Raw genomic sequence first — 23,451 nt, 5'->3', positions numbered from 1 at the left:
AATCACAAAGAAGGAAATGGACAGGCAGACTGTTGGCGAGGCAGCCATTGCTGGCACCAGCCAGTACTTTTTGGGCACCATATCTGAGGAAGGATGCGCTGGCTTTGGAGAGGGTCCAGAGGAGGTTTACAAGAATGATCCCAGGAATTAGTAGGTTAACCTATGATGAGCGTTTGTCGGCACTGGGTCTGTACTCGCTGGAGTTGAGAAAAATGAGGGGGAACCTCATTGAAACATACAGAATAGTGAAAGGCGTGCATTGTGTGGATGTGGAGAGGATGTTTTCACGAGTGAGAGAGTCTAGCACTAAAGGTTATAGTCTCAGAATTAAAGGACATTATTTTAGGAGGAGATGAGGAAACATTTCTTTAGTCAGAGAGGAGTGAATTTGTGGAATTCTTTGCCAGAGTCAGTAGATATTTTTAAGGCAGAGATAGATTGATTTTTGATTAGTATGGGTGTCAGGTGTTATGGAGAGAAGGCTGGAGAATGGGTTAAGGAGGGAGAGATAGATCAGCTATGATTGAATGGCAGAATAATGGAATCAAGGGATATGGGGAGAAGGCAGGCACGGGTTATTGATTGGGGACGATCAGCCATGATCACAATGAATGGCTCGAAGGGCCGAATGGGCTCCTCCTGCATTTATTTTCTATGCTTCTATGTTTCTATGTTTCTAATAGTCTTGATGGGCCAAATGGCCTAATTCTACTCTTATTATTTATAATCTTATGACCTTTGTGGCGACTCATTTGTGTACTTTGTATGCATTTCACTTATCATCCATCTATAAAGCATCATCGATCAATCATTTCACTGAAACTTTGTGAAAAATAAAAAGGTGAATTGTGTAAAATATGGAACGCTTCACGAATTTGCATGTCATCCTTGTGCAGAGCCCATGCTAATTTTCCTTGTATCATTCCACACAAACTCTGCTTCAATGCTATTTAAATCACCAGTTTCAGTAACACTTTAGGGTAAGGATGATTATTCTGTTTAGTTTCTTAGATTTAATTTCTATTATTATTATTTTTATTATTATTTCCTCAGTTCATTATTCCAAATAAGTTTTCATGCATTGCAAATGTTCGACATACGTTGTCGGATTTTCCAGCTTTATGAATATCGGGTCGGAATGTAAATGCAGTGCAGTTGTTGGACCTGCAGAGGAGGGGACGTGAGCTGAAGAAGCGCTGCCGGTTGCAAGAGGAGGAGATCTGCAACCGTATCTTCATGCTGTTGCCCACCTGCGATGATACAATGTCATTTACCACCAATCACTCCAGCCCAGACCCACTGAATTCCCCCAGCAGGTCGTTGCTCCAAGTTCCAGCAGCTGCCCTCACTGGTGCCTCCATCACTCAACCCTGGTCCCTCTGATTGTCTGCAAAACTAATGAAACTACAGATGCTGCAATATGAAATAAAAAAAGAGAAATGCTGGGAGGACTTTGCATGTGTGGAAAAATAAAGGCAATATTCCAGATCAAAGGCCCTTCATATGGCCCTTTGGAACTGTAATTACATCAGTCAGAGGAAGGGTCTCGACCCAAATCATCACCTGTCCATGTTATCCAGAGATGCTGCCTGACGTGCTGTTACTCCAGCACTTTGTGTCCTCTTTAGTATAGGGAAGTTACATGCAAGGTCATAAGGTCATAGGGCGTGACGCACGGAGCAGCTCAATCATTTTGGAGTACAAGGCAGCTTTCGGCATACACCAGTAACACACAAAACACGTACGTTCTTACCTGTTAAAAATCGCCAAAATGGTAAATTTTTGCGCTGTAATAAATTGTAGAAATAGGGGTAAACATGAGAGAAAACCGCTAAAATCACTGCTGCTCACTGACTTGCGAAGGAGCAGCGTGCCGGCGGATTGACGGCAAGTCCCGGCCCACGACTGCCCGGGGCTGGAGGGTGACTGAGTGCTCTGAACCCGAGCACCAAGGTTTAAGCGGCCAAAGGAGCGGATCCCTCGGGACAGCCCCCACTCTCTCCCCGGGGTCAGCGCTGTCTGGCCACCACCACACCCCGCCCGTCTCCCCCTGTACGGCCGCACTGTGACGGGCCGTGGATCGACAGCGCCCACACACACAGGGCTGGGTGGAGCAGGGCCACGGCTCCGGGCAGCGGAAACATGGGGCCATAAACCTGGCAACGACCCCTTCAGCTGCAGCAGAGTTGGGGATAGTGTGGTCCCTCCGCCACCCAGTGTCACTGACCGCACTGCACCAGCACTGGTCCCCGATCTCCACACCGGGGTGATTCACCCCCCGACCCCCGGACCCTGGCCCACGGCACAAAGGACAAAGGACATTATAGGACAGGATCTTATAGAAACTCACAAAATTCTTAAGGGGTTGGACAGGCTAGATGCAGGACGATTGTTCCCGATGTTGGGGAAGTCCAGTACAAGGGGTCACAGCTTAAGGATAGAGGGGAAATCCTTTAAGACCGAGATGAGAAGGACATTTTTCACGCAGAGAGTGGTGAATCTCTGGAACTCTCTGCCACAGAAGGTAGTTGAGGCCAGTTCATTGGCTATATTTAAGAGGGAGTTAGATGTGGCCTTTGTGGCTAAAGGGATCAGGGGGTATGGAGAGAAGGCAGGTACGGGATACTGAGTTGGATGATCAGCCATGATCATATTGAATGGCGGTGCAGGCTCGAAGGGCTGAATGGCCTACTCCTGAACCTATTTTCTATGTATCTATGTATCTATGACATTTATTGTCACATACACCAATTGGTGCAGAGAAATTTGAGTTACCATGTAGCACACAAATAAGATAAACACAACACTATAGAATTTAATATAAAACATAAAAACATCCCCCCACAGTGGAATCAATGTTTCCCACTGTGAGGGAAGGCAACAAATTTCAGTCCTCTTCCTCTTGTTCACCCGTGGTCGGGGCCTATTGAGGCCTCTGAAGTCGCTGCAACGGCGGTCCGATTTTTCAGGCCCTCTCGACGGGATGATGGAGCTCCGGCGTCGGAACGGAGAATACTTCCAGCGGCTTGGAGTTTCCGAAATGGCTGCTTCCTACTGGAAACCGCGGCTTCCGAAGTCCACAGGCCGAGCTGGGCGGAGCTCCAACACTAGCGATCCTCGGCGAAAGATCCCAGGCTCCGCGATGTTTAAAGTCCTGCCAGCGGCTGGAATCTCCTCAAACCACAGCTCCACGGTGTTAAAGTCGGCAGGCCCAACACGGGAGCTCCAACACGGCGATCCCGGTAAGGCATCGCCCGCTTCGCGAAGGTAATCCAGTGCTGCGCCGCTGCTGAAACTCTGGCCAGTATCCGGCAGGAAAGGCCGCGCTAATCCAGATGGTAGACCGCAAGAGGGGGGCGAAGATGCGGCTCGGAGAAAAGACGCATCCTCGACCAGGAAGTGACTGAGAAGACGGTTCCCCCACCCACCACCCCCACATAAAAAAGACTAAAAGACCTCCAACAACAAAACTTTTAGACAGACCCATAATAACAAAAAGGATGAAAGGACAGACAGCTGCTGGCGAGGTTGCTACACTCGATGGCGCCACCACACCACAGGGTGATTCACCCCCGACCCCCATGGGGGACAGACGGCCCGGGGTCCACGAGTGTGGAACCTGTCAGTGTGGAGTCCGGATGCTGGGACAGAAGACGGGCCCGCCACACTGGCAGCCATAGTAAATGCTTACCTGACGTTCACCGCTTGTACTCCAGAAAGCGTTGCGTGGCAACCGTACGGGTCACAGGTCGTGACCTCGACTGCCAGGCAACCTCCCTATTAACCAACATGATGAGTTCTTTGAAGATAGACACAAAAAGCTGGAGTAACTCAGCGGGACAGGCAGCATCTGTGGAGCAAGGAATGGGTGAGGTTTCGGGTGGAGACCCTTGTTGAGACAGACGGTATCTGTTCTTTCCGTGTTGTGCTACTATGTTGCAATGTTAAAAATGCTTTAATACTCTTGTGAGATGCTGAAGGCAGCAAAAATGATTGTTGTTGAGAGCAGTCATTTTCAGTGAAGGTTTGTGAGAAATATAAAGGAGGTGAATTGTGCAAAATACATAATACTTCACGCAATGGCGTGTGACCCGCGCGCAGGGACCACGCGAATCCAAAGCAAGCACACACTCGAAATCTGCTTTATTGCTATTTAAATCACAATATTCAGTAACACTTTACCATAAGGGTGATCATTCTGTTTACTTTCTTGACTTCCATCTCCAAATTGGAAATATGATTTCTAACAATTATCAACTTCTTACAATCATTTCAAATCACTTTTCATGCATTCACATCTTTCATGCTCAATTCGCACATTCATTCACATCCAACAGCTTTATGGGTGCTTTCACTCATTGGACAGATATGCAGTAGGCGGGGCTTGTAGCAATTGTTAGTCACAGAGCAAACAGGCCCTTCGGCCCAACGCGCCCGCACTGGTCAACAATGTCCCAGCCAAAGATGCAAGATCGTCCACTCCTGCTAAATACAATGGCTGACGTGTAGTACACAACGGAGCGGCCATTTCAGTAAACTCGACCCAACTAGTTATCCCTCTCGCAATGTAATCAGCGTTGCGGGGGAAAAGTTTGTGTGTGTGATATAGGCTTACATTCATAATTCTGTTCATTCATAATTCTGGTATTTTTTGTTCATGATTAATATGTTAATAAATCATAATTCTGTTAATTTTCTTTTTTAATGTCTTTAAAAAAAAATTTAAATGGCTCATGTGCTGTGTTTGACTTGATTTTTGTATTAAACTTGCACTGTAATTCATCTAATCACACTTCACAGCTGCGGTATTTGGTAAAATAATAGCAATATGAAGAATCCAGTTGCTCTACTCTTGGAATGTTCCTTAATGTTTTTTGTGTCAATGGAATTTATTTTCAACAATAAAATGTATCTGGTCTTCCCAATAGCCAGAGAGTGGAATGAGATCTGTCTGTAATAGTGGGGTTATCTAAATTAAGTATTTAACCAAATAAAATTTGTTTTGAGCAAGATTAACAAATGATGTATAACTTAAGGATGGTTTTATTCAGCGACCATACAACTGATTAGATTGTGTAGGAAAGAACATACATACGCACATATATGAATGTGATATAGATGTATATACTCATATAACACACACATATATATTTCTCCAGATTTTTATATATAATAATAAACTTTATTTCAGACACAAGCCCCAGACAAGGGACAACATTACATAAAAATACATTACAAACCTCCCCGCAACTTTACCCTGGCGCCCCAGCCGTGCTGTGGAAGGAATATAGGCATCTTTTTGCTTTTTATTGTGAGGCAGAGAGGCAGAAAAGATCTTTAGCAAAGATCTTTGATTTTTACGAGGATGTTTCCGTAACCGGCTTCCGTCTCCGCACTAGTATCTTTGCTCCGCAATGGGATCATTGGTGCGGAGACGGAAGCTGGTTACGGAAATGGTGCTGAAGATTACCCATGACCCTACTATGGCTTTTTCATTGTGAACTATCTTGCTCTAGGATCTTTGGTCCCAGCTACACTGGTCCCATTTACCTGCTCCTGCTCCATATCCCTCCAAACCTGTCCTATCCATGTACCTGTCTCACTGTTTCTTAAACGTTGGGATAGTCCAAGCCTCAACTTACCTACACTGGCAGCTTGTTCCTTACACTCACCACCCTTTGTGTGAAAAAGTTACCCCTCAGATTCCTATTAAATCTTTTCCCCTTCACCTTGAACCTTTGTCCTCTGGTCCTCGATTCCCCTACTCTGGTCAAGAGACTGTGCATCTACTTGATCTATTCCTCTCATGATTTTGTACACCTCTGTAAGATCACCCCTCACTCATCCTCCTGCCCTCCATGGAATAGAGACCCAGCCTACTCAACCACTCCCTATAGCTCACACCCACTAGTCCTGGCAACATCCTTGTAAATCTTTTCTGAACCCTTTTAAGCTTGATGTCAGGGATTGAAGATAGCACAAAATGCTGGAGTAACTCAGTGGGACAGGCAGTATCTCTGGAGAGAAGGAATGAGTGATGTTTCCGGTCGACACCCTTCTTCCGAAACTACCTGATCTGCCAGTTACTAAACACTTCAACTCCCCTTCCCATTCCCACGCTGACCTTTCTGTCCTAGGCCTCCTCCAATGTCAGAGTGAGGCCCAGTGCTAATTGTAGGAACAGCACCTCATATTTTGCTTGGGCAGCTTACACCCCAGCGGTATGAATATTGACTTCTCTAACTTCAAGTATCTGTCCCTCTGCTGTCCCTCTCTCTCCATCCCCCCTCCCCCTTCCCAATTCTCCAACCAGTCTAACTGTCCTCGAATACATTTTATCTCTGTTTGCTTTCTTGTCACTTTGTCCTCGCTAACAATGATCTATTTTAAAATGTCCTTGATCATCTCTTTTGGTGTCTCGTTTACACTCACTCCCCTGGCTCTCAGTCTGAAGAGGGGGTCTCGATCCGAAATGTCACCCATTCCTTCAATCCAGAGATGCGGCCTGCCCCGCTGAGTTACTCCAGCTTTTTGTGTCTATCTTTGGTGTAAACCAGCATCTGCAGTTCCTTACTATACATAAGATGACTTTGGAGCTGGTACGACTTGTATGGGGTAGGGATGGAGAGAGAGGGAATGCAAGGGTTACTTGAAGTTAGATAAATCAATATTTATACAACTGGGTTATATGCTACCCAAGCGAAATATGAGATGCTGTTCCTCAAATTTCTGTTTGGCCTCATTCTGTCAATGGAGGCGGCCTAGGACAGAAAGGTCAGCGTGGGAATGGGAAGGGGAATTAAATTGTTTGCCAACCGGGATATCAGGTAGGTCCACGCGGACAAGGGAAGGTGTTCAGCGAAACGATCGTCCAGTCTACGTTTGGTCTTACCGATGTTAAGAGTCCACACCTTGAACAACAGATACGGTAGATGAGGTTGGAGGAGGTGCAAGTGAATCTCTGCCTAGCCTGAAAGGACTGTCGGGGTCCTGGATGGAGTCCACGGAGGAGGGATTGAATTGCTGTCCACTCCCTCTTCCACCTTCACCACCATCCCCAGCCTTGGCATGTCTGCAGCCTGGATTTGTAGGTTAATTGGGCTCTGTAAATTACCCCTTGTGTAGGGAGTGGATGAGGAAGTTGGATAATATAGAACCAGTGTGTCATAGAGTCTACAGTGTAGAAACAAGCCCTTTGTCCCAACTTGCCCACACCGGCCAACATGTCCCATTTACAGTCGACCCACCTGCCTGCATTTGGCCCATATTCCCCGAAACCTGACATATTCATGTTTTTTCTTAAACATTGCGATAGACCCACCGTAGATGGATCCCTCACCCGCACCTCCTCTTTGTCCTGTAGTTCTGCTCTCACTCCTCCTCCCCACAGACGCAACAAGGTCCTTACCTTTCGCCACACCGGCCTCCGCATCCAACACTTCATCCTCTGACATTTCCGTCACCTCCAAGGTGATCTCGCCACCAGTCGCATCTTCCCATCTCCACTCCTTTCCATCTTCTGCAGAGATCGTTCCCTCCACAACTCCTTGGTTCAGTCAAACCATCCCAACCAAACCTCTCCTTGCCCTGTAACTTTCCCCTGCAACCGCAGGAGATGTAATACATGTCCCTATACCTCCTCCTTCGCCTCCATCCTGGCATTTTGCCAAGCACTCGTTCTTGGTCTGGCAAGGCATACTGGAGCTAGTGATTTTAACTCCCCTTCGCATTCCCATACTGACGTTTCTGTCTTAAGTCTCTTTCACAGCCAGGGTGAGGCTATGTGCAAACTTGAGGAAGAGCACCTCATATTCCTTTGGGAATCTTACAACTCAACATATGAACATTAAATTGTCCAATTTTAGGTAACTGACCAACAAACAGCCCCCTTCCCCTCCCCTTTGTCCCTGGACCCCCCGTTCGCCCACATCCCCCCACCGCCCACTCCTGCCCTTTGCTCCAGTTTCTCCCTTCCCCCCTCCTCTCCACGTGCATGCCCTGCATTGGCTATTCAACTCACAACTTTTCTACCCTCCAGTTTTGCAATTTGCTATCCTTTATAGTTTTTTGGCACTTGCCTGTCATTTCTTCTCTGGCCTTTATCCAACAATCTGCATATCAAAAGCCACCCTTACCTGTATTCACTTACTATTGGCCATGCTCTATCCTGCCCTTTCACTTCTTCAGCTGTCTATCCCACTCCTCCTACAATTTGGCTGAAGAAGGGTCCCAATCCAAAACGTCACCTATTTCTGTTCTCCAGAGATGTTGCCTGAATTATTGAGTTACTCCAGCATTTTGTGTCTTTCCATGGTGTAAACCAGTATCCTCAGTTCCTTGTTAGAACATAAAACAGTAAAGTGCATGAACCGTCAGCCCACATTGTTTGTACCAAACATGCTGCCAAGTTAAACTGATTCATGCGTGATCCATGTCATCTACTTCGCTGCACTTTCATGAGCTTCTTAAACGCTACTAAATGTATCTGCCTCCATCATCACACCTGGAAATCACCACTCTCTGTAAATATTCTTTCCAGCACATCTACTTTAAACTTTTCACATCTCAACAAATAGCTATGCCCTATAGTGTAGGATATTTCTACCCTGGGAAAAATGGTTCTGACCATCTACCCTATCTATGCCTCATAATTTTAAATATGGGGAGAAGGCAGGCACAGGTTATTGATTTGGGACGATCAGCCATGATCACAATGAATGGCGGTGCTGGATCGAAGGGCCTAATGGCCTCCTCCTGCACCTAATTTCTATGTTTCTATGTTTCTAAATACTTTTATAATTTTAATATAATTTTATATTCTTCTTTCAAGTCTCCCCTCAGCCTTCAAAGCTCCAGAAAAACCAATCCAAGTTAGTCAAACCTTTCCTTGCAGCTGATATCCATTAATCCAGAAAGTATTCCAGTAAAATTCCTCTGCATCCTCTCCAAAGCATCCTAATTTGTCCTCTAATGGGGCGATTAGAACTGCACACAATTCTCCAAGTATGGCCCAGTCAAAGTCCTTTAGAGCTGCATCATGTCTTCCTGAGGTAGACACAAGGGACAAAAGATGTTAACACACTGAGCGGCGGACTGGCTCGCGAAGCTAAAAGTGCTGTTGAGCCAAAACCAAAGAGGCCGACGTCAGGCAACACCGTGGTAGTTGGAGACTCCATTGTGAGAGGTACGGACAGGGGTTTCTGCTGCAACAGATAGGATTCGGGGATGGTGTGCTGCCTCCCTGGTGCCAGGATCCAGGATGTCACAGACAGAGTGCAGAAAAGGGCGAAGATGAACAGCCGGAAGTTGCAGTGCATGTCGGCACAAACGAGGTCGGAAAGAAGGGGATGAATATTCTGAAGCGTGATTTTAGAGAACTCAGAAAAATTCTGAAAAGCCGGACCTCCAGGGTGGTTATCACCGGTTTGCTTCCAGTTCCTCGTGCTGGCGAGAGTAGGAACAGGGAGATACAGGACCTGAATGTGTGGCTGAGGAACTGATGCAGGGGGCATGGATTTAGATTCTTAGACCACTGGGATCTGTTTTGGACTAAGGGGGAACTGTACAAATGGGACGGATTGCACCTTAACAGGTGGGGGACCAGCATTCTGGCAGGCAGGTTTGCCACTGCGACACAGGTGGTTTTAAACTAAATAAGGGAGGGGGGGGAGGGGTGGTGGCGGTGTCAAATGGGATAGTCAAGGATGGAGTTAAAGGGAAAGGGAGTAAAGGGATAATTAATGACCCACAGAATTAACGGGAAAGAAAGCTCACAAAGAGATAGGAGAGTATGGCCAAGTGTAATAGGGATCGATGTGAAAGGTGAGATGCGTAAGGAATTAAAAGTATTGTATTTGAATGCGCGAAGTATAAGAAGCAAAGTAGATGAGCTTGAGGCTCAGTTAGAGGTAGGTAGATATGTCATTGTGGGGATTACCAAGACGTGGCTGCAGGAGGATCGGGCCTGGGAACTTAATATTCAGGGTTATACATCCTATAGAAAGGACAGGCAGGTGGGCAGAGGAGGGGGGGTAGCTCTGCTGGTGAGGGATGGAATTCAGTCCCTTGCGAGGGAAGACATATGGACTGACGAAGTAGAGTCACTGTGGATTGAGTTGAGGAATTGCAAAGGCAAGAAGACACTAATTGGTGTTATCTACAGACCCCCAAATAGTAGCCCAGGTGTAGGGTGTAAGTTGCAGCAGGAGTTAAAACTGGCATGTAACCAAGGTAATGCCACTGTGGTGATGGGGGATTTCAATATGCAAGTAGACTGGGAAAATCAGGTTGGTTCAGGACCCCAAGAAAGAGAGTTTGTAGAGTGCCTCCGAGATGGATTCTTAGAGCAGCTTGTAATGGAGCCGACCAGAGAAAAGGCAATTCTGGATTTAGTGTTGTCCAATGAACTTGAGGTAAAGGAACCGCTTGGAGGTAGTGATCATAATATGATTAGTTTTAATCTGCAATTTGAGAAGGAGAAGGTTAAATCGGAAGTGTCAGTGATGCAGTTGAACAAAGGGGACTATGAAGCCATGAGAGAGGAGCTGGCCAAGGTAGACTGGAAAGGGATCCTAGCAGGAATGATGGTGGAACAGCAATGGCAGGAATTTCTGGGCATAATCTGAAAGACGCAGGAACATTTCATTCCAAAAAGGAAGAAAGATTGTAAGGGGAGTAGGAGGCAACCGTGGCTGACAAGAGAAGTTAGGGATAGAATAAAACTAGAAGAAAAGATGTATAACCCAGCAAAGAGTAGCCGGAAGCCAGAGGATTGGGAAACTTTTGTAGGACGACAGAAGGAAACAAAACGTCAATACGGGCTGAAAAGATGAAGTACAAAGGGAAGCTGGCCAGGAATGTAAAGAAGAACAATAAAAGCTTCTTTAGATATGTTAAGGGGAAAATAATAGCAAAGTCAAATGTAGGTCCCTTGAAGGCAGACACGGGTGAAATTATTATGGGGAACAAGGAAATGGCAGAAGAGTTGAACAGGTACTTCGGATCTGTCTTCACTAAGGAAGACACAAACAATCTCCTAGAAGTACTGGGGGACAGAGGATCTAAGGGGGTAGAGGAACTGAAATAAATTTTCATGAGGCGAGAAATAGTATTGGGTAGGCTAATGGGAATGAAGGATGATAAATCCCCTGGGCTTGATGGTCTGCATCCCAGGGTCCTCAGGGAGGTGGCTCTAGAAATAGTGCACGCATTGGTGATCATTTTCCAATGTTCAATAGATTCAGGATCAGATCCTGTGGATTGGAGGATAGCTATTGTTATCCCACTTTTCAAAAAAGGAACAAGAGAGAAAACGGGGAATTACAGACAAGTTAGCCTGACTTCGGTGGTGGAAAAGATGCTGGAGTCAATTATTAAAGATGTAATAATGGGGCATTTGGATAGCAGTAAAAGGATTAGTCCAAGTCAACATGGATTTATGAAAGGAAAATCATGCTTGACTAATCTTCTGGAATTTTTTGAGGATGTGACAAGCAAAATGGATGAAGGGGAGCCAGTGGATGTAGTGTATCTGGACTTTCAGAAAGCCTTTGATAAGGTCCCGCACAGGAGACTGGTGACTAAAATTAGAGCACATGGTATGGGGGTAGGGTGTTGACGTGGATAGAAAATTGGTTGGCAGACAGGAAGCAAAGAGTAGGAGTGAACAGGTCCTTTTCAGAATGGCAGGCAGCGGCGATTGGAGTGCCACAAGGCTCGTGTTGGGGCCGCAACTGTTTACCATATATACCTGTATTAATGGTTTGGAAGAGGGAATTAGGAGCAACACCAGCAATTTGCTGATGACACAAAGCTGGGTGGCAGTGTGAACTGTGAAGAGGATATTAGGAGGTTGCAGGGTGACCTGGACAGGTTGAGTGAGTGGGCAGATGCATGGCAGATGCAGTATAATATAGATAAATGTGAGGTTATCCACTTTGGTGGCAAAAACAAGGGGGCAGATTATTATCTCAATGGGGTTAGGTTAGATAAGGGGGAGGTACAGCGAGACCCGGGTGTCACTGAAAGTTGACGTGCAGGTACAGCAGGCAGTGAAGAAAGCTAATGGAATGTTGACCTTCACAACAAGAGGATTTCAGTATAGGAGAAGAGAGGTTCTTCTGCAGTTGTATAGGGCTCTGGTAAAACCACATCTGGAGTATTGTGTACAGTTTTGGTCTCCTAATATGAGGAAGGACATCCTTGTGATTGAGGCAGCGCAGCGTAGGTTCACGAGATTGATCCCTGGGATGGCGGAACTGTCATATGAGGAAAGATTGAAAAGACTAGGCTTGTTTTCACTGGAGTTTAGAAGGATGAAGGGGTATCTTATAGAAACATATACAATTATAAAAGGACTGGACAAGCTAGATGCAGGAAAAATGTTCCCAATGTTGGGCGAGTCCAAAACCAGGTGCCACAGTCTTAGAATAAAGGGGAGGCCATTTAAGACTGAGGTGAGAAAAAACTTTTTCACCCAGAGAGTTGTGAATTTGTGGAGTTCCCTGCCACAGAGGGCAGTGGAGGCCAAATCACTGGATGGATTGAAGAGAGAGTTCGATAGAGCTCTATGGGCTAGTGGAATCAAGGGATATGGGGAGAAGGCAGGCACGGGTTATTGATTGGGGACGATCAGCCATGATCACAATGAATTAGCTCTGGGCCTCACTCTAACAATGGAGAAGGCCCAGGACAGAAAGGTCAGATTGAGAATGGGAGGGGGAGTTGAAGTGCTGAGCCACCGGGAGGTCAGGTAGGTTATGACGGACTGAGCGGAGGTGTTCAGCCAAACGATCGTCGAGCCTATATTTGGTCTCGCCGATGTAGAGAAGTTGGGGGAGGGGGAGCAAGAGCAGAGCTGTGGGATATCAAGGAGACCCTAGTGAGAGCCTCATCTATAATGGAAGAGGGGAGCCCCGTTTCCAAAAGAATGAGGACATCTCCTATGCCCTGGTATGCAACACCTCATCCTGGGTGCAGATGCGGCGTAGACGGAGGAATTGGGAGATGGGGACAGAGTCTTTACAGGAAGCAGGGTGGGAAGAAGTGTAGTCTAGATAGCTATGGGAGTCAGTAGGTTTATAGTAGATGTCGGTTAATAGTCTGTTTCCTGCAATGGAGACGGCGAGATCTATAAAGGGGAATGTTGGAGAGGGTGCAAATGAATTTGAGTGCAGGATGGAAATTAGTGGTGAAGTTGATGAAGTCATTGAGTTCTGCATGGGTGCAGGAGGTTGCACCAATGCAGTCGTCAATGTAGCGGGGGTAGAGTTCGGGAATAAGGCCAGTGTACACCTGGAACAGAGATTGTTCGATGTACCCTACAAAGAGGCAGGCAGAGCTGGGGCCCATGCGAGTGTCCATAGCTACGCCTTGGATTTGGAGGAAGTGGGAAGTATTGAAGGAGACGTTGTTGATTGTAAGGACCAGCTCTGCCAGGCGGAGGAGAGTATTGATAGATGGAAATTGGCTGGTTCTGTGGTCAAGGAAGAAACGGAGGGCTTTAAGTCCCTCCTGGTGGGGGATGGAGGTGTAGAGTGACTGGACATCCATAGTAAAGATGAGGGAGTGGGGGCCTAGAAAACGGAAGTCATTGAGGAGACTGTTCCCAATGTTGGGCGAGTCCAGAATCAGGGGCCACAGTCATAGAATAAAGGGGAGGCCATTTAAGACTGAGGTGAGAAAAAACGTTTTCACCCAGAGAGTTGTGAATTTATGGAATTCCCTGTCACAGAGGGCAGTGGATGGATTTAAGAGAGAGTTAGATAGAGCTCTAGGGGCTAGTGGAATCAAGGGATATGGGGAGAAGGCAGGCATGGGTTATTGATTGGGGACGATCAGCCATGATCGCAATTCGCTGGCTCGAAGGGCCGAATGGCCTCCTCCTGCACCTATTGTCTATTGTTTCGATGTTTCTATGTTTCTATGAGACATCAGGAATTCAAGTCTTCCTGACTCTTATATTCAAAAATGAAATAGAAATGAAAGCAAGCATACCATACACCTTCTTTACCACCCTCTCTACCTGTTCTGCAACCTTTGGTGAGCTATGAACTTGGACTCCAAGATCGCTTTTAATGGTTTTAATGGTTGAACTGTATAATTTCCCCTTAGATACAACCTCCCAAAGTGCAACACCTCACACTTAATCTGCTTTTTCTCCACTCATTTTGCAGCTGATCTATAATTCTGCTGTATCTTCTGACAGATTTCCTCATTGTCTGCAAGTTACTCAGGCAGATTATGAGATGTTGGTCCTCCAGTTTACGTGTTCCCTACCCTGCCAACAGAGGGTCATTACCTGGCTTTCTCCCACCCGCACCTCTCCTCCAGCCATCTCTCACCCCTACTACATCCAGGCTGAGGAAAGTTCACAACCATACAGTAAATGTCACCAATCCATGTTCTCATGACTTGCAGGACATCAGGACTTCTCAGGATGTCCAGTGGTCCCTCATTGAAGGATTGAGAAGTTGACCTTTCATGATGCCATTGACATTACATGAGGGTATGAAGCTACGAACAGGCAGATGCCTCTAATGTCTCTTACAGGCAGGGGAAGTGGATGTAGTGAAGGCCCCTTCACAATACATTCAAGATCTGAGAAGATGTCTCAAACACCATACAAACTAAAGAGCAAACATGCAGGAATTGTGGCAGGTCATGTATCGTAACTACAAAACATAAATCTGTTCACAAATCACATGTATGAGCTTGTAGATACACATCTTTATGTCATATCTGTAGTTAACGAGGCTTGTCAGAAGCAGGTAGAATGTCAGCACACAGTAACACTGTGTTTCTACATTGAGGCTGCACACACCTGAGGCAACAATGAAATTGACCAGCACTGAGTTCATCCATCAAAGGCTATCTATTGTTGCACAGGAGATGCTGGTCTGCCCCATTATAACAGTGGGATACATAGATACATTATTACAGTATCTGCAACTACTCTCAAGTTTACATGACCAGAGAGGAGGGTGGAGGGGGTGTCAGGGATATATTTGTATGACAAGATAATAAATGTAGAATATGGAACACTTCACGAATTTGCATGTCATCCTTGTGCAGGGGCCATGCTAATCTTCTCTGTATTTTTTTCCAAAAATATACTTTATTCAGAATGAAAAATATACAACGCTTATACAAAACAAAAACAGTGCAGAAATTCCAGTTCCTCAATCCCTCCCCAAAACCAATTTTGGAGAGCACGTCCATCATGTACGAGAGCGATATCCTGTCGAAGGCCTTCTCATGGTCCAAGCTGACCAGGCAGGCATCCACCCGTCTGTCCTGCACGTTGGCAATGGTTTCCTTCAGCAGCCAGACTGTCTGAGATTTTCCTTCCAAGTACAGCATAGGTTTGGTCCGGGTGGATCACATATCCCTGAGCAGACCCAGTTAGCGATGGCCTTGGACTAATTCTTATACGTAGTTCATCTTTCACAGCAAGATGGGTCTCCAATTTCTGATAACATCCTTCTCCTCCTTCTGCTTGTAGATGAGTATGATGCTGCCCTTCCTCTTGGAGTCTGACATGCTGCCGGCTAGAAGCAGAGCACTGTCCTACACACAGTGGCGGACTGGCCAGGGTGTCAGCTTGCCCGATGGCAAGTGGGCCCCTGATGAAGTGGGCCCCCTCAGGGCCGGTCTTTGGCCGATTGGACCGATTTTTCCACATTGGGCCCCGCGCCCAAGGGGGGCCCCGCGTTAATTTTCCGTATTTCATATGACATGCTGACTGTCTGACATGCTGCCGGCTAGAAGCAGAGCACTGTCCTACACACTAGGGATAATTTGCAATTTACAAAAGTCAACTAACCTACAAAGTGAGGACGCCAGAGCACCAGGATAAAACCCACACGATCACAGGGAGAAAGTACAAACACCGTACAGACAGTATCTGTAGCCAGGATCAAACCTGGGTCTCTGGCAATGTTCCACCGTGCCTCCCTTGGCTGCTGTTGCCGTTAATCTGTGGCAAACAACATCTTTGGCCAGTGCAGTTTGCTTCATCTGCCCTTTGCTTCTTGGATGGCACATTCAGTTGTTTTTTCCCACTTCTCCACCATCTGCCATGCCACTTGTTCTCCCTGATTCCCTCTTCCATCAACTCTCCCTCCTGGAGAGCGATGTGAGGGTACCTGTCTTGAGGTTTTGGGGCTCAGGTTGGTTGGGCTATACTTCCTGCTCCTGGTCTGGGTTTTTGCTGGGGTCTCGGTGGTGGTATAGGGTGCGTCAATATCCCTGGGGCTGTTGCAACTGCCCCTTTTATTGCCTGTGCATAGGTGCAGGCTCTTGTAGAGCAGGCCCTGTAGAGGTGGCCAGCTTCCCCCCACAGCTCGCAATTCTCAGTTTCTCAGCAATACTTAGTCTCGTGGACTTCCTGTTTGCAGTTCTTACAGATGACTGTTCTGCACTATTCCCTCACATGTCTGGGGTTGTTACATTTGTGAAATACATGCAAAGATGCCCAAAGATGCACAGGTTTGTAGGTTAATTGGCTTCTACAAATTGCCTCTCGTGTGTAGGGAAAGAGGGGTAACATAGAACTAGTGTGAACAGTTGTTGATGGTCGGTGTGGACTCGGTGGGCCGAAGAGCCTGTTTCCATGCTATATCATTAATTTAAACATTTTGCCATTCTACACAACTTTGATGAAGGAATATCTACTCAGCTTATGTCTGACCTGATATTGCGTGATCAATTCCTGATATCACCCTTCACCCCTTTTCTGCTTATTAATTTGGGTGATGCTGCCCTCCCTCATGGAGTCTGACATGCTGCCGACTAGAAGCATCGCATTGTACACTTCCTGCAGGTCCGGGCCCACTCAGTCCCACAGAGCCGAGGACATCCGGTGGCGCTGTTACTGGCTGCCTCCACCCACGGTCTGGTTGTCCTTGTTTATTTTTTGTTATGTTTAGAGTGTGTTTTTAAAGTTTTTTTCAGTATTTTATGTGGGGGAAAGCAGGTAGGGTAAGGGGGAAACCGTCCTTCAGTCCCTTCCTGGTGAGGATGCCGCTATTATCCGAGTCGCGTCCTCGCTCCCCCCCCCTCGCAGCCTACCAATCGGATTGGCACAGCCTTTCCTGCCGGGACCGGACCGGAGCTTCAGCAGCTGCAGCGCTGCGCTCAATACATCACGGAGCGGGCGAGGCCTTACCTGGGATCGCCGTTTGGAGCTCCGGAGTGTTGGGCCGCTGCTCCAACATCGCGGAGCTGTGGGTTTGGAGCTCCCAACGCGGGCGGAGCTGACTTTAACATCGCGGAGTCCTGGGACCTTTTGCTGGGGGTCGCCAGCACGAATCTCCGCCCAGCACAACCTGTGGACATTGGGAGCCGCTGACTCCGGTGGAAGGTGTCCGGTTCGGAGGTCCAGGCCGCTGACGATGTTCTCCCGTTCGACGTTGGGGTTCCATCATTCCCGGGGAGAGGGCCTGAACATTGGGGCACCAGTAGCGGCGACTATGGGGTGCTCGGGAGGCCCCGACTACGGGTGAACAATGGGAAACATCAGTGAGGAGGTTCTCTGGACTTTGGTTCTTTCCCTCACAGTGGGGAACTTTGGTGCCGCTGTGGGGATGTTTGTGTTGTGGACTACTGTGTTCTGTGTTTTTGTGGGTTTTTTAATTTTATTTTTTGTACGACTGTAAGGGAAAGAGAATTTTGTTGTCTCTTAATTGAAGCCAATGACAATAAATTAAATCAAATAAAAAATCAAATCAAATCAACCATCGTTTCCGGGAATTTCATTCGAGTCAAAGGAATGGATGGAGCCAATCAGCTCCTGCAGGGTCAGTGGTTGGTCCAGACTCTCCCGCTTGCTGTCGTCCAAGACCTCTGTGACACAGGACCGGATGTTCTGGGAGGTGGTGCTGCCTGTGGCATTTCTATCATACAGACTAGCATAGAAGGATTTGTAGATCCACAGCATGTCAGTCTGCGAGGATGTTATAGAGCCGAAGGCTATTGATCACAGAGCTCCCACTGTGAACCTTTTGGAAGAAGAAGGGTGAGCACGTCTCATCCTGCTCCACGTGGCAGACGCTGGATCGGACGATGCAAAGAGCCGAGCTTGCCAGCCCAGCACCTCACAGAGACCTGGGTTCGATCCTGACTATGGGTACTGTCTGTACGGAGGTTTTACGTTCTCCCTGTGACCACGTGGATTTTCTCTGGGTGTTTCAGCTTAAGTTAAATGTGAAACCACACGCATGGCGGAGTGTCCAGGCGAGCCGCGCGGCCTGATCTACCCGCCCGACTCGTCCCACAGGTCTCCCAAGGAACTACGGAGAAGCCGGGTGTTGAGGCCTGTCTAGGCCAAGGAAGCCTCAGCTGCGGCGGCGGTGGAGCCTCGGCGATGTTGGGGCCTCAGCGGCAATGTGACCCTTGGCGGCAACAGGAGGCTCTGCGGTGGTGGGGCCATGGCGGCAACGGGAGCCTCGGCAGCAGCAGAAGCCTTGACGGAAGCCTCGGTTGCGGTGGGACCTAGCATTGACCCGAGATCAGCAGTCATTGAGCATGAGGAGGGGAAGGGAAGACAATGGGGACCCAGCATGGGGGAGAGGAGGTTCACTCTTGTTTTAGAATCCTCTGCCCAGGGGATAAAGCCTGCATTCATTTGCTTGTTTGTTCGTTCGTTCCAGTTAAGGCGCTGTGCACATGGCACCCAGCTAACAGTCTTTTTCTTTTTTATTCACTTTTAATTTCAAGTTTTTGTGTACCTTGTGTGTTGTAACTGTTGGCAGACCAATTTCCCTCCGGGGATGAATAAAGTTTTATTGTATCGTATCGTAAGCTGCTGAACCCAGCGAACATCGAGGAATAAAAGAGGGACCATGTAGGTTGGGTAGCCATGTAGGACGGCATATGGTGTCGCAGCGGTAGAGTTGCTGCCTTACTGCTGCACCTCTGCCACTGCATCACCGTGACGACAGTGATCGAGAAATTCCCTCCCCGCATCAGGTTCCACAGATAGAAGCGCAAGTCATTGCCTCCCGACCATACCGACAGTCCGTAGGGCCACCATCATGACCACTGTGGAGGTGTGGTAGCCCACACACTTGTCTAAAAGTCACATCTGATTTGACCTTGGCCAGGTATTGCAAGACGTTGGCACATCGCATGGTGCACTTTACACTGCATACGTTATTCATTGCCTGTTTTTCCACCGTTTAGTGAGAAAGAAAAGTAGGTGAGGTGCAAAGAGAAATGCTGGAAGGACTTTGCATTTGTGGAAAAATAAAGGCAATATTTCAGATCTAAGGCCCTTCATATAATAATAATAATAATAATAATAATAACAATTACAGCACGGAAACAGGCCATCTCGACCCTTCTAGTCCGTGCCGAACACATAATCTCCCCTAGTCCCATATACCTGCGCTCAGACCATAACCCTCCATTCCTTTCCCATCCATATAACTATCCAATTTATTTTAAAATGATAAAAACGAACCTGCCTCCACCACCTTCACTGGAAGCTCATTCCACACAGCCACCACTCTCTGAGTAAAGAAGTTCCCCTTCATGTTACCCCTAAACTTCAGTCCCTTAATTCTCAAGTCATGTCCCCTTGTTTGAATCTTGCTTGAATATGGCCCTCGGGACCTTTAATTCCATCGGTCTGTGGGTTTGATCAGACAGAGGAAGGAACACGATTCAAATCATCACCTGTCCATGTTGTCCAGTGAGGTTGCCTGACCCACGGAGTTACTCCAGCACTTTGTGTTGTCCTTTTGTGTATTAACCAACACCTTCAGTTCTTTGTATCAGTGCCTTCTGTGTTCCATTGTCATCTTGCAATGTAAATAAAGTGTTGTTAATACTGTAATGAAAGACTTGTGAGATGCTTTATTATTATAAAGGCATTTTCACTGAACGTTTGTGAGAAATAAAAAGGTGAATTGTGCAAAATATGGAACGCTTCACGAATTTGCGTGTCATCCTTGCGCAGGGGCCATGCTAATCTTCTTTGTATCGTTAATCTTCTTTGTATCGTTCCAATTTTAGTATATAGTCCAAATATAGTATATAGTATATAGTTCCATTTTAGTATATGTGCTTTTAGTATATATAGTCTGTATCATTCCAATTTAAAAAGTACTGCTTCAATGCTATTTAAATCACTGGTGTCAGTAACACTTTATGGTAAGGGTGATCATTTTGTTTCGTTTCTTAACTTCCATCTCCAAATTTGATTTCTAACAATTATAAACTTCTTACAATCACTTCATCATTTCAAATCACTTTTCATGCATTCTCATCTTTCATGCTCAATTCGCACATTCATTCACATCCAACAGCTTTATGGGTGCTTTCCCTCATTGGACAGATATGCAGTAGGCGGGGCTTCTGGCAATTGTTAACAAAGATACTCCTCTAATTGTTAAAGAGGGAACTGCAGATGCTGGAAAATCGAAGGTAGACACAAATGCTGGAGAAACTCAGCGGGTGCAGCAGTCAAAGTAGCCTTTATTGTCATTCAGACCTTTTGGTCTGAACGAAATTTCGTTGCCTTGCAGTCATACATATAATAAAAATGACAAAAACACACAAATTTAACATCCACCACAGTGTGTTCACCAGGCACCTCCTCACTGTGATGGAAGGCAAATATCTTAAAGTCCTTGTCTCTTCCCTCCTTATTCTCCCTCTGCTCCGAGGCGACCTGTGAGCTCCCGACGCTGCCGATCCTCCGAGGTCAGGTCGCCGTTGCCGCCGGAACGCCACAGCTCCGATGTCGGGCCGCCGCTGCCGTTGCCGCCGGAACGCCACAGCTCCGATGTCGGGCCGCCGCTGCCGTTGCCGCCGGAACGCCACAGCTCCGTTGTTGGGTCGCCGCTGCCGTTGCTGCCGGAACGCCACAGCTCCGTTGTCGGGTCGCCGCTGCCGCCGGAACGATGGAACAACAGCATCTATGGAGTGAAGGAGATAGGCAACGTTTCGGGCCGAAACCCTTCTTCAGACTGATGGGGGGTAGGGGGAGGCGGGGAGAAGAAAGGAAAAAGGAGGAGGAGGAGCCCGAGGGCTGGGGGAGAGGTAGGAAGGGGAGGAGACAGCAAGGGTTAACTGAATTGTGAGAATTCAATGTTCACGCCCCCAGGATGCAGACTCCCCAAGCGCTCTAGTATCTTTGTCTGTGACTAACAATTGCCACAGTCCTCGCCTACTGCATATCTCTCCAATCTGGGAAAGGACCCATGAAGCTCTGAAGTCTGAAGAAGGGTTTCGGCCCGAAACGTTGCCTATTTCCTTCGCTCCATAGACGCTGCTGCACCCGCTGAGTTTCTCCAGCATTTTTGTGTACCCTTTGATTTTCCAGCATCGGCAGTTCCTTCTTAAACATAAAGCTGTTGGATGTGAATGAATGTGCCAATTGACTATGAAAGATGAGAATGCATGAAAAGTGATTTGAAATGATGAAGTGATTGTAAGAAGTTTATAATTGTGAGAAATCAATTTTCTAATTTGAAGATGGAAGTTAAAAAACGAAACAGAATGATCAACCTTACCGTAAAGTGTTACTGAAAGTGGTGATTTAAATAACAATGAAGCAGAATTCGTGTTTGTGTTTGGTTCGGATTTACGTGGTCCTTGGCGCAGGTCACACGCAAATTCGTGAAGCGTTCCATATTTTCCACAATTCACCTCCTTTGTATTTCTCACAAACCTTCGTTGAAAATGGCTGCTCTCAACAACAATCAATTTTGCTGCCTTCAGCATCTCACAAGTCTTTCACAAGAGTATTAAAGCATTTTTAACATTGCAACATCGTAGCAATGATGGAACAGATACCGTCTGTCTCAACAAGGGTCTCCATCCGATACCTCACCCATTCCTTCGCTCCACAGATGCTGCCTGTCCTGCTCAGTTACTCCAGCTTTTTGTGTCTATCTTCAAAGAACTCATCATGTTGGTTAATAGGGAGGTTGCCTGGCAGTCGAGGTCACGATCTGTGACCCGTACTGTTGCCACGCAACGCCTTCTGGAGTACAAGCGGTAAACGTCAGGTAAGCATTTACTGTGGCTGCCAGTGAAGCCAGTGAGTCTTCTGTCCCAGCATCCAGACTCCACACTGACTGGTTCCACACTCGCGGACCCCGGGCCGTCTGTCCCCCGTGTGGGGGTCGGGGGGGGGGGGGTGAATCACCCTGTGGTCTGGTGGCACCATCGAGTGTAGCAACTTCGCCAGCAGTTGTCTGTCCTTTCATCCTTTTTGTTATTATTGGTCTGTCTAAAAGTTTTGTTGTTGGAGGTCTTTTAGTCTTTTTTGATGTGGGGTGGGGGGGGGGGGGGGTACCGTCTTCTCAGTTACTTCCTGGTCGAGGATGCGTCTTTCCTCCGAGTCGGAGCATCTCTGGGGAGAAGGAATGGATGACGATTCGGGTCGAGACCCTTCTTCAGACTCTGAAGAAGTCTCGACCTGCTTGTCCTGCTGTGTTGGCCCGCTGAGTTACTCCAGCATTTTGTGTCAATCTAGCACTCTATGAAATCTTTCCTGCACTCTCTCCAGATCGTTCATTTAATGGGGTAACCAGAATTGCACACAATACTCCAAATGTGGCCTTACCAAAGTCCTGCTGTGATGCCATGTGATTTCCTGATTCTCATACCTAATGCCCCGACCTATGAAGGCAGCCATTCCATACACCATCTTTACCACGTTATCTACTAGTGTGGCCATTTTCATGGACCTATGAACTTGGACCCTAAGATCCATCTGTACATCAATGCTGTTAAGAATATTCCCATTTGCTGTATACTTTCCCCTTAAATTCAACCTCCTAATTTGCAACTTAGTAGAACAATAATAAATAAGCTATTAAACAACAAAAGTGGCGATTTAATGATTAAAAAAGCTCTTCGGTCAACTGGGAAAGGTCCCAAGAGGTGAAAGTAGCAATATATTCAATGCAATGCAGGCTCTGCCTCTGGGATGATCTGTTAACGTAATCTACCACACAATGACAATATTCTTGTGTTTCCCAATCAGAAAACTTGGATGAACTTTGAGATCCGCACACTTCTGAAGTCCAGACACAGGGCATTCACTTCCAATGATACAGTGGCCTACATGAAGTCCAGATACGACCTTGGTAAGGCCATCAAAAAGTCCAAAAGGGACTTCTGCTCCAAACTGGAGGATGAGACAGATGTTCCGCGGCTGTGGCGAGGCCTGAATGCAATCACCTCCTACAAGGCGAAACCAGGAGGCAGCTCAAATCTCGGCGAAACATCACTCCCTGACGAGCTCAATGCGTTTTACGCACGCTTTGATAGGGAGAATACTGATGTGCCTTCCCGATCCCCCATTCGCTGTGATAGCATTTCAGTCTCAGTCACAGAGGCCGACGTCAGGAAATCCTTCAGAGGGGTGAACCCCCGAAAAGCACCTGGACCTGATGGTATACCCGGTCGTGTTCTAAAAACCTGTGTGGACCAACT

The 23,451-nt window shown here is 47.1% G+C and overlaps 2 non-coding genes and 1 pseudogene across 2 annotated transcripts; all 3 read right to left on the bottom strand.

Annotated features, from left to right (window-relative positions):
- Positions 1 to 851: 851 nt before the first annotated feature.
- On the bottom strand, positions 852 to 955 carry LOC116987705. The gene has a single exon (XR_004415767.1). It is a non-coding gene; the product is annotated as a U6 spliceosomal RNA (small nuclear RNA).
- A 14,072-nt stretch (positions 956 to 15,027) lies between these two features.
- Positions 15,028 to 15,132, bottom strand: LOC116987704. Its single transcript, XR_004415766.1, has one exon. It is a non-coding gene; the product is annotated as a U6 spliceosomal RNA (small nuclear RNA).
- Positions 15,133 to 19,915: 4,783 nt separating this feature from the next.
- LOC116987703 lies at positions 19,916 to 20,037 on the bottom strand (annotated as a pseudogene).
- Positions 20,038 to 23,451: the final 3,414 nt, after the last annotated feature.

The sequence above is a fragment of the Amblyraja radiata genome, chromosome 25 (genome assembly GCF_010909765.2).
Source record: "Amblyraja radiata isolate CabotCenter1 chromosome 25, sAmbRad1.1.pri, whole genome shotgun sequence".
Lineage (NCBI taxonomy): Eukaryota > Metazoa > Chordata > Chondrichthyes > Rajiformes > Rajidae > Amblyraja > Amblyraja radiata.
This window is presented reverse-complemented; position numbering and strand designations above follow the sequence as displayed.